We start from the raw sequence: 12,100 nt of genomic DNA on the forward strand, positions 1-12,100 counted from the left end.
TCTCCTTACTCAAGGAAGGATGAAAATGCATTGGAGGGGGGTAAGAGGAGGTTTACTGGATTGACACCTGATGTGAGTAGGTTGTCTTTTGACAGACTGGGCTTGTTTTCACTGGAGTTTAGAAGAGAGAGGGGAGATTTGATTGAAATAAGATCCTGAACGATCTTGACAAGGTGAATGTGGAATGGATGTTTCCTCTTGTGGGTGAATGCAGAACTAGGGGACACTGTTGTAAAATTGGGGGATGCACTTTTAGGACAGAGATGAGGAGATTGTTTTCTCTCTTAGAAGGTTGTGCAGCTTTGGAACTCTCTGCCTCAGAAAGTGGTGGAATTGTGTTCATTGAATATTTTTAAGGCGGTGTTAGATATATTTTTGTTAGGCAAGGGAATCAACGGTTATCAGGAGTAAATGGGATTGTGGAATTTGAGATACAAACAGATCAATCATGATTTTATTGAATGGCGGTGCAGGCGAGAGGGGCCAAATGGCCTACTTCTGTTTCAAATTCGTATGTTCCTTTTTGTATGTATGTAATCCCACTCAGAACATATCAATGATTTTAAAGTGTTACCAATATGCATGATTTTCATCGTTTTCCAAGATACCCTCATTCCCGTTGAGATGCTAATTAAAAATAAATAAAATAGTCTGTTGACAGGACGATCCAGCGTTTCAAAAGCCATCCTTACTTCACAGGTTGCCACTTGTCGATAGACTGCTATTAGTATGTTATTATCTCTCTCTCCAGTGCCAGATTTCGCATTCCATCCCATAATTCCGCATAGTTTACAGATATTCCTGGAATTCTCAATTCCAGTTTTGAAGAAATTATACGAAATTGCACTTTATGTCTTTAGAACATAAGATTCCTTCAGATAAATGTCGGTTTTAATCTGATGAGGAGTTAGACAAAGATCCTTTTCTCAAATTCATCACTGTGACAAGGAGTTCAATCATAACTATGTACAAAATGTGAAATTAGAAATGGAATATTCCTATCAGGACATAAACTTCAGTGTAGAAGAAGAGAATGAGAATTCTAATACTTAACGTTATTACAGAAATTCGCAAATTTATCCTGACAGTTTGTAATGGGATAGTCTGTGGCACCTGTCCCTACTTCAATAAATCAAAAAAAGAGAACCCTGACAACTCAGTTAGCTGCACTTTATTTAAGTTCAGATAGAACAATGCTCGTTATATTTTCATTACTAAACCCAAGCACAGCGTCAGGTGCATGGAATAGCTTGTGCTGTAAATCCAGGTATCATCCTTAGTTGGGGAAATCCTTTGTAAGAAAGCTGAATTTTGGTATCCTGAATTATAAATGCTGAGAAATCAGAAACATCCTGCATTCCCTCCTTTAATACCCGATTAAGGAATTGTCTGGTATTAGAGCGGGGGTTGGGGGAGCGGGGAGGTTGCGGTCGGGTGGGTTGGTTACATCCCTGTGTGGGTGGTGGGATGAATAATATCTGACTCCGTTCATGATCTCTGTTGCATTTAACCCATCGGATCAAAATGATGTATTTAAAATTGTTTAAATTATCGGCAAACATCTGCGTGAGAGAATTTGTTGCAAATGAGAAAGAAGAATCCACACCCTACGTCATGGACTAAACAAATTTTCGGCCACAAATCAGAGATGAAAGTAGCATTTGGGCAGACAGAAGCCTAATCGGCATTAACACATGGAAACAGATTTATCTAGCAATTCAGTAGCAGAACACCAGTGTCCAGGTAAATAGTGTATCACTAGAAATCAGTACCAAAGGATGCTGAGATATAGGTACAGCAGTGACCAGACCCTGCCGTTATAAATCGGTGAGAGATTTTTTTATTTATTCACGGGATGTGGGTGTCCGGAAACCCCAGCTTTTGTTGATCATTCCTAATTGTCCATGAGGAGGTGGTGGTGAGCCATCTTCTTGAATGGCTGCTGTCCATGTTGTGATGGCACGTCTGCAGTGCTGTTAGGAAGGGAGCTCCAGTATGTTGACCCAACGACAGTGCATGAAAGGTGTGTGTCTTGGAAGGAAACTTGAAGTCATGTTATTCCCATGCACCTGTCGGATTTGCACTTCTCGACGTTAGAGGTAGCGGGGTTGAAACTTGCTGTTGAAGGAACTTTGTTGAGTTGCTGCCCTGATCATGCCGATGGTACATACTGAAGTCCCAGTGTGCCGGTGGTGGAGATAATGTGTGTTTAAAGTTGTGCATGGGGTGTTAATCAAATGGGCTGCCTTTTCCTGGATAGTTTCGAGCTTCTTGAGTGTGATAGAAGCTGCAGTCATCCAGGCAAGTAGCCAGTATCCCATCACATTGCTAACTTCTGCCTTGTCGGTGCTGGAAAAGCTTTAAGGAGTCAACAGGTGAATCACCTGCCACAGAATACCTGGCCTATGACCTGATCTTGTAATCACAGTATTCTGCTCGTAGTTCCAGTTATGTTTGTGGTCAATGGCGTCCCCAAGGATTTGATGGTGGGGGATTCTTTAATGGTATTATATAATAGTTACAGCATAGAAGGAGGCCATTTGGCCAGTTGTGTCTGTGCCAGCTCTCTGCGAGAGCATCTCACCTTCTCAATCCCCAGCCTTTTCCTAAAGTCCTTTAACTTTTTACCTTCAGATATTCCCTGTTTAAGGCCTCGATTTAGTCTTCCTCCACAACATTCTCAGGCAGAGCATTCCAGTTCCGAACCACTCTCTGTGTAAAAACGTTTTGCCTCATGTTGCTTCTGGTTCTTTTGCCAATCACTCTAAATCAGTGTCTTCTGGTTCAGGATTCTTTGGCCAATGGGAACAGTTTCTCCTAATGACTCTGCAAGGCCCCTCATGATTTTACACATCTTGATCATATCCCCTCTTAATATTCTTTTCTCCAAGGAGAACAGGGACAGCTTCTCCAACATATCCAAGTAACTGAAATTCTTCATCCCTTAATATTTTCGGTAATTTCATTGAATTTCAAGAGCCGATGGTTAGTTTCTCACTTTGAAGATGGCCATTGCCTGGCACTTTTGTGACACAAATGTTACTTTCCACTTTTCAGCCGAAGCCTAAATGTTGTCCAGGTTTTACTTCCTGCAATCACAGACTGCAATCATCAGCGAACATCTCCACTCTGACCTTATGATGGAGGGAAGGTCATTGACGGAACAGCTGGAGATGATCGGGCTTAGTACAGATCTCTGAGGAACTCATACACTGATGCACTAGGTATAAAATAACCGGCATCCAACAGCAATAAATATCTTCCTTTGTGCCAGGTCTGACTCTAGGCAGTGTAGAATTTAACCCGAACCACATTGACTTTAATTTTACTGTCGTTACTTGATGCTACACTCAGTCTGATGTTGCCTTGAGATCAAGGACAGTCGCTGTAATCTCACCTCTGGAATTCAGTTCTTTTGTTTGTGGTCTGGCCAAGGCTGTGATGGGCTGGAGATGACTGGTTTTGGTGAAATATGAACAGGCCATCCGTGTTCAGGTTGTTGTTGCGTCAGCGTCTGAGGCAGAAAACCTCATATTAAAAAAATAATCTGGATACACATTTCCACTGCTCTAACTAACAGGGCTATGGACCAAGAGCTGGGAGTTTTGATGAGACTGCATTTCTCTTTTCTGACCAATAGAGATACAACAGGTTGAATGGCCTCCTTCTGTTTTGTAAATATTTCTGTTTCTACGTTTCTCTAAAACCCAGGGAATGGCCTGAACTGGGACGCAATATAAGCGCTGGTCTGAGATTAGAAAATGCAGGAGAATGGACTGAAATAGGTCACAATACAGGGGATGGTCCAAGATAAAAACATTGGGGATTTAACAGAACTGGGTCAGAATGTAGAGGGCGATCTGGGTTGCAAACCATCGAAAATGAACTGAATCGGATCATTACAGAGAGGATGATCTGATGGTGGGAGATAAGAAGGTTATTTGGCAGTTTTAATACATTGGTACATTTCATCTGTGAGTGAAAATGCAGAAGTCTCAAGCAACTGGACTTCTACAGAAAGTTTTTTTAAAAACTTCAAAACAAACACACAGACAGTGTGTATCCTGGGGAGGAGGGACCCAGTCAGATCAGATAGCGTGTAATCCGGGAAAGATGGTCCCAGTGAGATCAGACAGTGTGAAACCCGGGGCGGATGAACCCAATGAGATCAGATAGTGTGCAACCCGGGGAGGGCGGACCCAGTGAGATCAGACAGTGTGTAACCCGGGGTGAATGCACCGAGTGAGATCTGACAGTGTGAAACCCAGGAAGGATGAACCCAATGAGATCAGACAGTGTGCAACCCGGGAAGGGAGGACCCAGTGAGATCAGACAGTGTGTAACCCTAGACGTTTGGCCCAGTGAGATGAGTCAGTGTTAAATCCCTGGTGGAAGAACCTAGCGTGATTAAACAATCTGTGCCCCAATTAGCATCGCTCTAGTGTTATCAGACAATGTGAATCCAGGCGGACAGGCCCATTGAAATCAGTCTGTGTGTAACAGCAGTACATGAGAAATGGAAGCTGGCAATGTTCGGGTAATCTGTGTGACCAGGCAGGTCTTATACTGTGTAAATAACGCGTTTGCACGGCCGCTCTTAAACATTTAAGGGTGCCATGCTCTTGTAAACTAAAAGCCACACAGAATAATTCAAGTTTAAGTGCACAATGTTAACTGGGGTCGGTCATTTTGCACTTTGAACTTGCTTTGTTATTTAACAATATGCCTGATATTCTCCCTCAACTCCACCTTCCCGTACTTTCCATATGTCCCTTATTAGTTTAGTTTAGTTTAGTGATACAGCACTGAAACAGGCCCTTCGGCCCACCGAGTCTGTGCCGACCATCAACCACCCATTTATACTAATCCTACACTAATCCCATATTCCTACCACATCCCCACCTGTCCCTATATTTCCCTACCACCTACCTATACTAGGGGAAATTTATAATGGCCAATTTACCTACCAACCTGCAAGTCTTTTGGCTTGTGGGACGAAACCGGAGCACCTGGAGAAAACCCACGCAGACACAGGGAGAACTTGCAAACTCCACACAGGCAGTACCCAGAATTTTTTTTTACCAATAATCTATCGATCTCTCTCTTGAGTACACTCAACCCAGCTTTCTGGTTCAGAGTATTCCAAAGATCCACTCGTAGCTGAATGAAGACATTTCTCTTCATCTCAGTCCTAAAAGGCCGACACCTTATTCTGCATCTGTCACCCATATTCCAGAGTCTCCAGCCAGGGGAAACATTTTCTAAGCGTTAAAATTTTTAAGAATTGTATCTGTTTCAATTAGATAACCTCTCATTCTTATACTTCAAATGGAGTATCGGCTTAGCCTACTCAGTCTCTCTTCATAACCTTAATTGTATGAATATTGTTTATAATTTTATGTAGGTGGTGGACATTAACTGGGGATTCACTTGAGCCTCCTATAAATAGCGAGAGACTGGATTTGGAAGTTAGGAGGTGCATGTATTTAATGTGCAACTCTATAAATAAATCTAGAAATGTAAAAAGATTTTCTCAGGTTCTATCCTTAATCAATTAGCCTTCTAGATTATAACAAATATGGACCATCCCCTTATCGCAGGAACTCATCACTTCAACCTCAGTGTCACTCCTTCTATCGGTAAGGACAAGGAGATTTTAAAAAATATTCTTTCCTGGGATGTTGGCTCCCCTGGCAATGCCAGCATTTATTGCCCATCCCAAATTGTCCATGAGAAGGTGGTGATGAGCTGCCTTATTGAACCATTGCAGTCCATCTGGTGAGGGTACACCCACGGTGCTGTTCGGGAGGGAGTTCCAGGATTTTGAATGCAGAGACTGGCTCCCTGAGGTACAGAGTTATACTGACTGGGATTGCCTATCAGAGACTCAGAGATACAGTGTCAAAACTGCAGTATGTGGGGATTTGTGGACAGCAGGACTCTCCTGAGTTGTCACATCTGTAGGAAGTTTCTCTGCATAGAGACACTCTGGTTCAGATTCATTGAGCTGGGGACACGGGGGAGGACTGCATGGCCGAATGTATACAGCGTCTGATTTCTGTGTTTTTACAGTCATCATAATGCTGCATGTTCGAGTCCTATCACGGTCATTAAGAACACTGGGAAAACTTTTCACGGAAACAAGAATAAAAGAAAAATACTGCAGATGCTGGAAATCTGAAATAAAAGCAAGAAATGCTGGAAATACTCAGTAGGTCTGGTAGCATCTGTGGGGAGAGAAACAGAGTTAACGTTTCAGCTCAGCGACCATTCATCAGAACAAAAATTCTTCTTGTTAGACAAGACACAGAGGGAGGCCATACAAAAACAAGAAATGCTGGATTCACTCAGCAGGTCTGGCAGCATCTGTGGAAAGAGAAGCAGAGTTAATGGTTCGGGTCAGTGACCCTTCTTCGGAACTGAGGGAGGCCATGCTTGTTGCAGGAGAGCTGGGTCGCTGTGACATAGATTTCTGCAGTGAGCAACACCAGACGGTCTCAATCTTTCCATAATAAATTCCATTCCCTTCATAGCAGAAAGTAAACTGGGAACATGCAGCTGCTACTTTGATTGCAACAATCTAAACTTGAATCTCAGTCCCATCAATGCGGCAAAAATAAATTGACCCTTCATCAGAAACTGATCAAATGCTCAGCATCGAACCAAGGTACAACACAGGTATATTGACCCATCACCCAGAAACTGATCAAATATTCGGCACCTAACCAATGTGTAACACAGGTATATTGACCCATCACCCAGAAACTGATCAAATATTCGGCACCTAACCAATGTGTAACACAGGTATATTGACCCATCACCCAGAAACTGATCAAATATTCGGCACCTAACCAATGTGTAACACTGGTATATTGACCCATCATCCCAGAAACTGATCAAATATTCGGCATCTAACAAATGTGTAACGTAGGTATATTGACCCATCATCCCGAAATTGATCAAGTACCCTTCACTAAACAAAGCACATGTAAATTGACCGATCATGTATAAACTGATGATCTCTTTAACTCCGGCAGTCAGGCTCAGTAGGAAGGATGTGAATCCCTGCAGTGAGGAAAAATTGTCCTGCTCCTCAAAAAACTGCATTTTAAATATAATGTTTCAGTGAATGAGAGCTTAATTCAATCTCAGCGTTGATTTTTCTGAACAATGGACAATGATTTATACTAAAAATGTAGTGAACTGCAAAAATAACCCTTTGTGCTGGAGCAACTTGTAATGAGCAGGCAATAATCTTCTCATCAATTTACTGGTGCCCTGCGAACCAGTATAAACTGGCAAAAAGGCAGTGAACAGGTGTGTCGGACATCATTCAGATTAAGACTTGCGCTGGATAGGAAACCTTGTGGATTGGGGAGTGGGTAAATGGAACAAGGGCAGGGAAGAACTTTGGGATTGAGATGATAAATGCTGGATTCGGGTTGTGACTGCATGGAGAGTGAGCAAGCAATCTTTTGCTGGTGATAGACCGCTAACTAGTAATGGTTTGGGTGTAGGAGAGGAAGGTGAATTCACAGTGGAACAGGGCACCGAGTTTCCATACTTCTACGATGATATTTGTTGAAGACAAGGAGAATGATATCGGTGAAGTGAGAGCTGGAGGGTGCGGGCTAACTGTGTCTCCCAGTTGGTGTTTCTCAAGGTTGAGGACACTAAACAGGATGCAGAATCAAACAGAATCACTGAATTGTTACAGCACAGAAGGATACCATTCGGGCCATCGTGTCTGCACCAGATATTCGAATGAACAATTTACTTAGTGCCATTCTCCTGCCTTCAGCACGTAACCCTACACACTCTTCCATTTCAGATAATTATTTAATTCCCTTTTGAATGCCTCGATTGAGCCTGCTTCCACCGCACTCTCTGGCAGTGCATTCCTGAACCTAACCATTTGCTGCATGAAAAAAAGTTTTCCCTCATGTTTCCATCGCATTCTCGATATTTTCACGAGTGGGAACAGTTTTCCCTATCTACACTGTCCATAACCCTCATGGCTTTGGATACCTCTATCAAACCTTCTCAGCCTACTCTTCTCCAAGGAAAACAGTCTCAACTTCTCCAATCTATCTTCATAAATGAAGTTCTTCATCCCTGGAACCATTTTCGTGAATGTTTCTGCGCTCTCTCCAATGTCTTCACGTCTTTCCTTAAATGCAGCGCCCAGAACTGAACAGAATATTTTAGTTTCGGCCATACAAGTTTAATGCAACTTCCTTATTTTTGAACTCTTTGCACCTATTAATAAGTCATAGCATACTAAGTGCTTTAATAACCTCTCTCTTAACCTGTCCTACCACCTTCAATGACATATGCACATATACAGCCAGGTCCCTCTGCTCCTGCACCGCCTCTAAGAGTTGTATCCTTTATTTTATATTGTCTCTCAGTGTTCTTCCCACCCAAATGAATCACTTCACATTTTCCCCATTGAACTTCATCTGCCACCTGTCAACGGATTCCACCAACTTGTCTATGCCTTTTGGAAGTTCTGCACTACCCTCCTCACAGTTCAAAATGCTTGCAAGCTTCGTATCATCCAGAAATGTTGAAAATTGGCCCCGTACACCAATGTGTAGGTCGTTACTATATATCAGGAAGAGCAAAGATCCCAACACTGACCCCTGGGGAACGCCACGACAAACCTTCCTCCAGCCCGAAAAAAAAATCCATTAGATACTACTCTCTGTTTCTTATCACTCAGCCAATTTCGAATCCATGTTGTTATTCTCCCTTTTGTTCCATTAGCTATACATTTGCTCACAAGTCTGTGAGTCAAATGCATGAAGAAGCTGTCTGCAGCTTTTCTGGATACTCCTCTCTGAACGGGTTTTCGGGGGTGATGGGGGCAAAAAACAGCAAAGTGAAAGATACCTAAAAAGTTAACGAGATTACTGTCCCAACCTAAAATTCATTCTTTCCTCAGTGCTCTCTAAACAGCAGCTGGAATCCTGCAGCCAAGAGTATGGTGTCAGGTGACTGTAAAAGAAAAGTACTCACACTTTGCACACGCCATGCCACCGAGAAAGCTGGCACTCAAACTGTAGCATGGAGAAAATTCCATTCTTATTTTTTAACATATCAACATCTTCTTTCCCCCTTTTTCCACCTTCAACCCTGCAACAATGTTCTTTTAATCCGTTCACATTTTAGTTTTAGATTCTTTTCTTTCAAGACCTGTGGGGTTTTATTCTACACAGGACCAAGATTATTCAGTATATCCCGGAAGCTGGTGTACTGATGACTATTCTGCCCCTCATTATTTTCACAGATGCTGACCTGTCATTAAAATAAACGCTCAATGGAAAAATAATACGAAGCAAACGTCTCAGCAAAATATAGCAAACATCCTGCCACCTCTCCTAAAGGTGAATAATAAGGGCTGGAGATTGTTCTTTTGGTTAAGTACGTTCCTCGTTGCTTTAAATTACCGTCGACTGATGGCACCTTTATTATCCATTTAGTTCATGTACCCAGCACTGGTCTGTGCTCCACATGCTCACAGAGATCTACACAAAGCATGAAATTTCCCAACTGCAGCAGCTGACTCTGGAAAGGTGCAGCACAAAGTCTGTGGTTCCATTAACAACTTCCAGAGATCAGCCCTCTTTCTTCCAATTGTACATTTCTTGTACATGCTGCGGAGCATTGCGAGTGTCTGGTATCAAACCCAGGTCATAGTCCACCCTTTCACTCTTCAATACTTTTATTTGAGCTCCTGTTTGAAGGCCAGAGCTGTCCTTCCAATTTCATGCGTTTCCTCACAGCACAGTCACAGGACTGTACAAGAGACAAGAGAGTGATTCCAAAGAGTTAGGAGATGTTCAGTCACAATTGTCAACAGTCATCTTGCTCATTTTTCTCTTAATGCCCCAACAGTCACCTTGGAAATCTTTCCTCCAACCCTTTGCTGATTCAAAAATCAATTTTTCATTCCTGTCGTTCGTTGAAGCAAGGGGCGGGGGAACGAGTTGTGGGACGAATATTGAATAGTGAAACTTCACATTCCAAGCTCGGGCGATAAGATTCACAAAGGGTAATTTTGGGAGGGCGTTAGACGTGATCTGGAGTGACAGACACGGTCATTCCTCCATTGGTCTGATCATGCAATCTGCCCTCGAGGCCAGTGAGACTTCACCAATCCTCACCATGTGACACTGTATTACCGCGAGTGGTCGGGGCCTACTCCGGCTGTTGTGTGATTGGCTCCTTGGTCCATTTGTGATGTCACCTAGAGACAGATATTAACCCCCAGTTACCAATTCATCAGTTGTCGTTAATGAGCGCAGGAGATGGAGTTGGCTGCTGGACTGTGAGTGAGTTTCATCCATACAAATAGCAGAAAGGAAAGAAAAGTGCAAATTAATATTAAAATATTTGAATGTTGACATTAAACAGTTCTATTTTATTCTAGGTGTAGATTTTTGACTCCTTGAACCAGCCGCTAGGAGTTGTCAGGCAGCTGCCCAGTATCACTTGGCCTGCGATGATTCTTCTCTTCCTCTGGGTAAGCAGCTTAACATTGCAGATTCTATTGTGATGAGGAAGATAGGAATGAACCCTGGAGTTGCCACCTCAGGGAGTGGAATATCAACACACATTTCCCCTGCACCAACCGGCAGCCGACTTCAAATATAACAATGTATATTAGTACGGCAGTCCACAACATATGTCCCAGAACATTTTACAGGTTAGGACACACAGACATAGGAATATAGGAACATAGCAGCAGGAGTGGGCCATTCAGTCCATCGAGCCTACCCTGTCGTTCAATATTATCATGGCTGATTATCCACTTCAATGCTTTTTCCCCACACTATCCTCATATCCTCGTGTGTCGCTGGTATTTAGAAATCTGTCAATCTCTGCTTTAAACATACTCAATGACTGAACTTCCACAGCCCTCTGGGATAGAGAATTCCAAAGAATCACAGCCCTCTGAGTAAAGAAATTTCTCCTCAGCTCTGTCCTAACTGGCTTCCCCCTTGTTTTGAAAGTGTGTCCCCTGGTTCTAGACTCCTCAACCAAGGGAAACATCTTAGCTGCATCTACCCTGTCTATTCCTTTTCAGCATTTTGTATGTTTCAATGAGATCACCTCTCATTCTTTGAAACTCTAGAGAATACAGGCCCAGTTTCCTCAATCACTCTTCATAGGACAGTCCCGCTATCCAGACAACAAGTCTGGTGAATCTTTGTTGCACTCCCTCTATGGCAATAATATCCTTCTGAAGGTAATGGGACCAAAACTGCACACAGTACTCCAAGTGCGTACTAACCAATGTTCAATATAATTGAAGCAAGACTTTACTATTCCTGTACTCCAATTCTCTTGTGATAAACGTTAACATACCATTAGCCTTCCTAATTGTTTGCTGCACGTGCATGTTAGCTTTCAGTGACTTTGTACATCTACACTTTCTAATCTCTTACCATTTAAGAAATACTGTGCACATCTATTCCTCCTACTAAAGTGGATAACCTCACAGTTTTCAACATTATATTCCATCTGCCATTCAGCCCATCGACCCTCTCCCGCCATTCAATTTGATCATGGCTGATTATCCACTTCTATGTCTTTTTTCCACATTATACTCATATCCTCATGTCATTTGTATTTAGAAATCTGCCAATATCTGCTTTAAACATACTCAATTACTGAGCTTCCACAGCCTTCTAAATATAGAAACATAGAAAATAGGAGCACGAGTAGGCCCTTCGGCCCTTCGAGCCTGCACCACCATTCAATGTGATCATGGCTGACTGGCCAAACTCAGTACCCTGTTCTTGCTTTCTCCCCATATCCCTTGATTCCTTTAGCCCTAAGAACCACATCTAAATCTTTCTTGGGTCGAGAATTCCAAAGATTCGCAACCCTCTGAGTAAAGAAATTTCTGCTCATCTCTGCCCACTCAGTAAGTGTGTCCAAAACCCCTTGAAATTGCTCTTGCAATGCAATGAAATTACTGAAAATGTTAAGGGATGAAGAACTTCAGTTACTTGGATAGGTTGGAGAAGCTGTGCCTGTTCTCCTTGGAGAAAAGAATATTAAGAGGTATATGATAGCGGTGTTTAAAATC

This window comes from Heterodontus francisci, chromosome 28, assembly GCF_036365525.1.
Source record: "Heterodontus francisci isolate sHetFra1 chromosome 28, sHetFra1.hap1, whole genome shotgun sequence".
NCBI lineage: Eukaryota > Metazoa > Chordata > Chondrichthyes > Heterodontiformes > Heterodontidae > Heterodontus > Heterodontus francisci.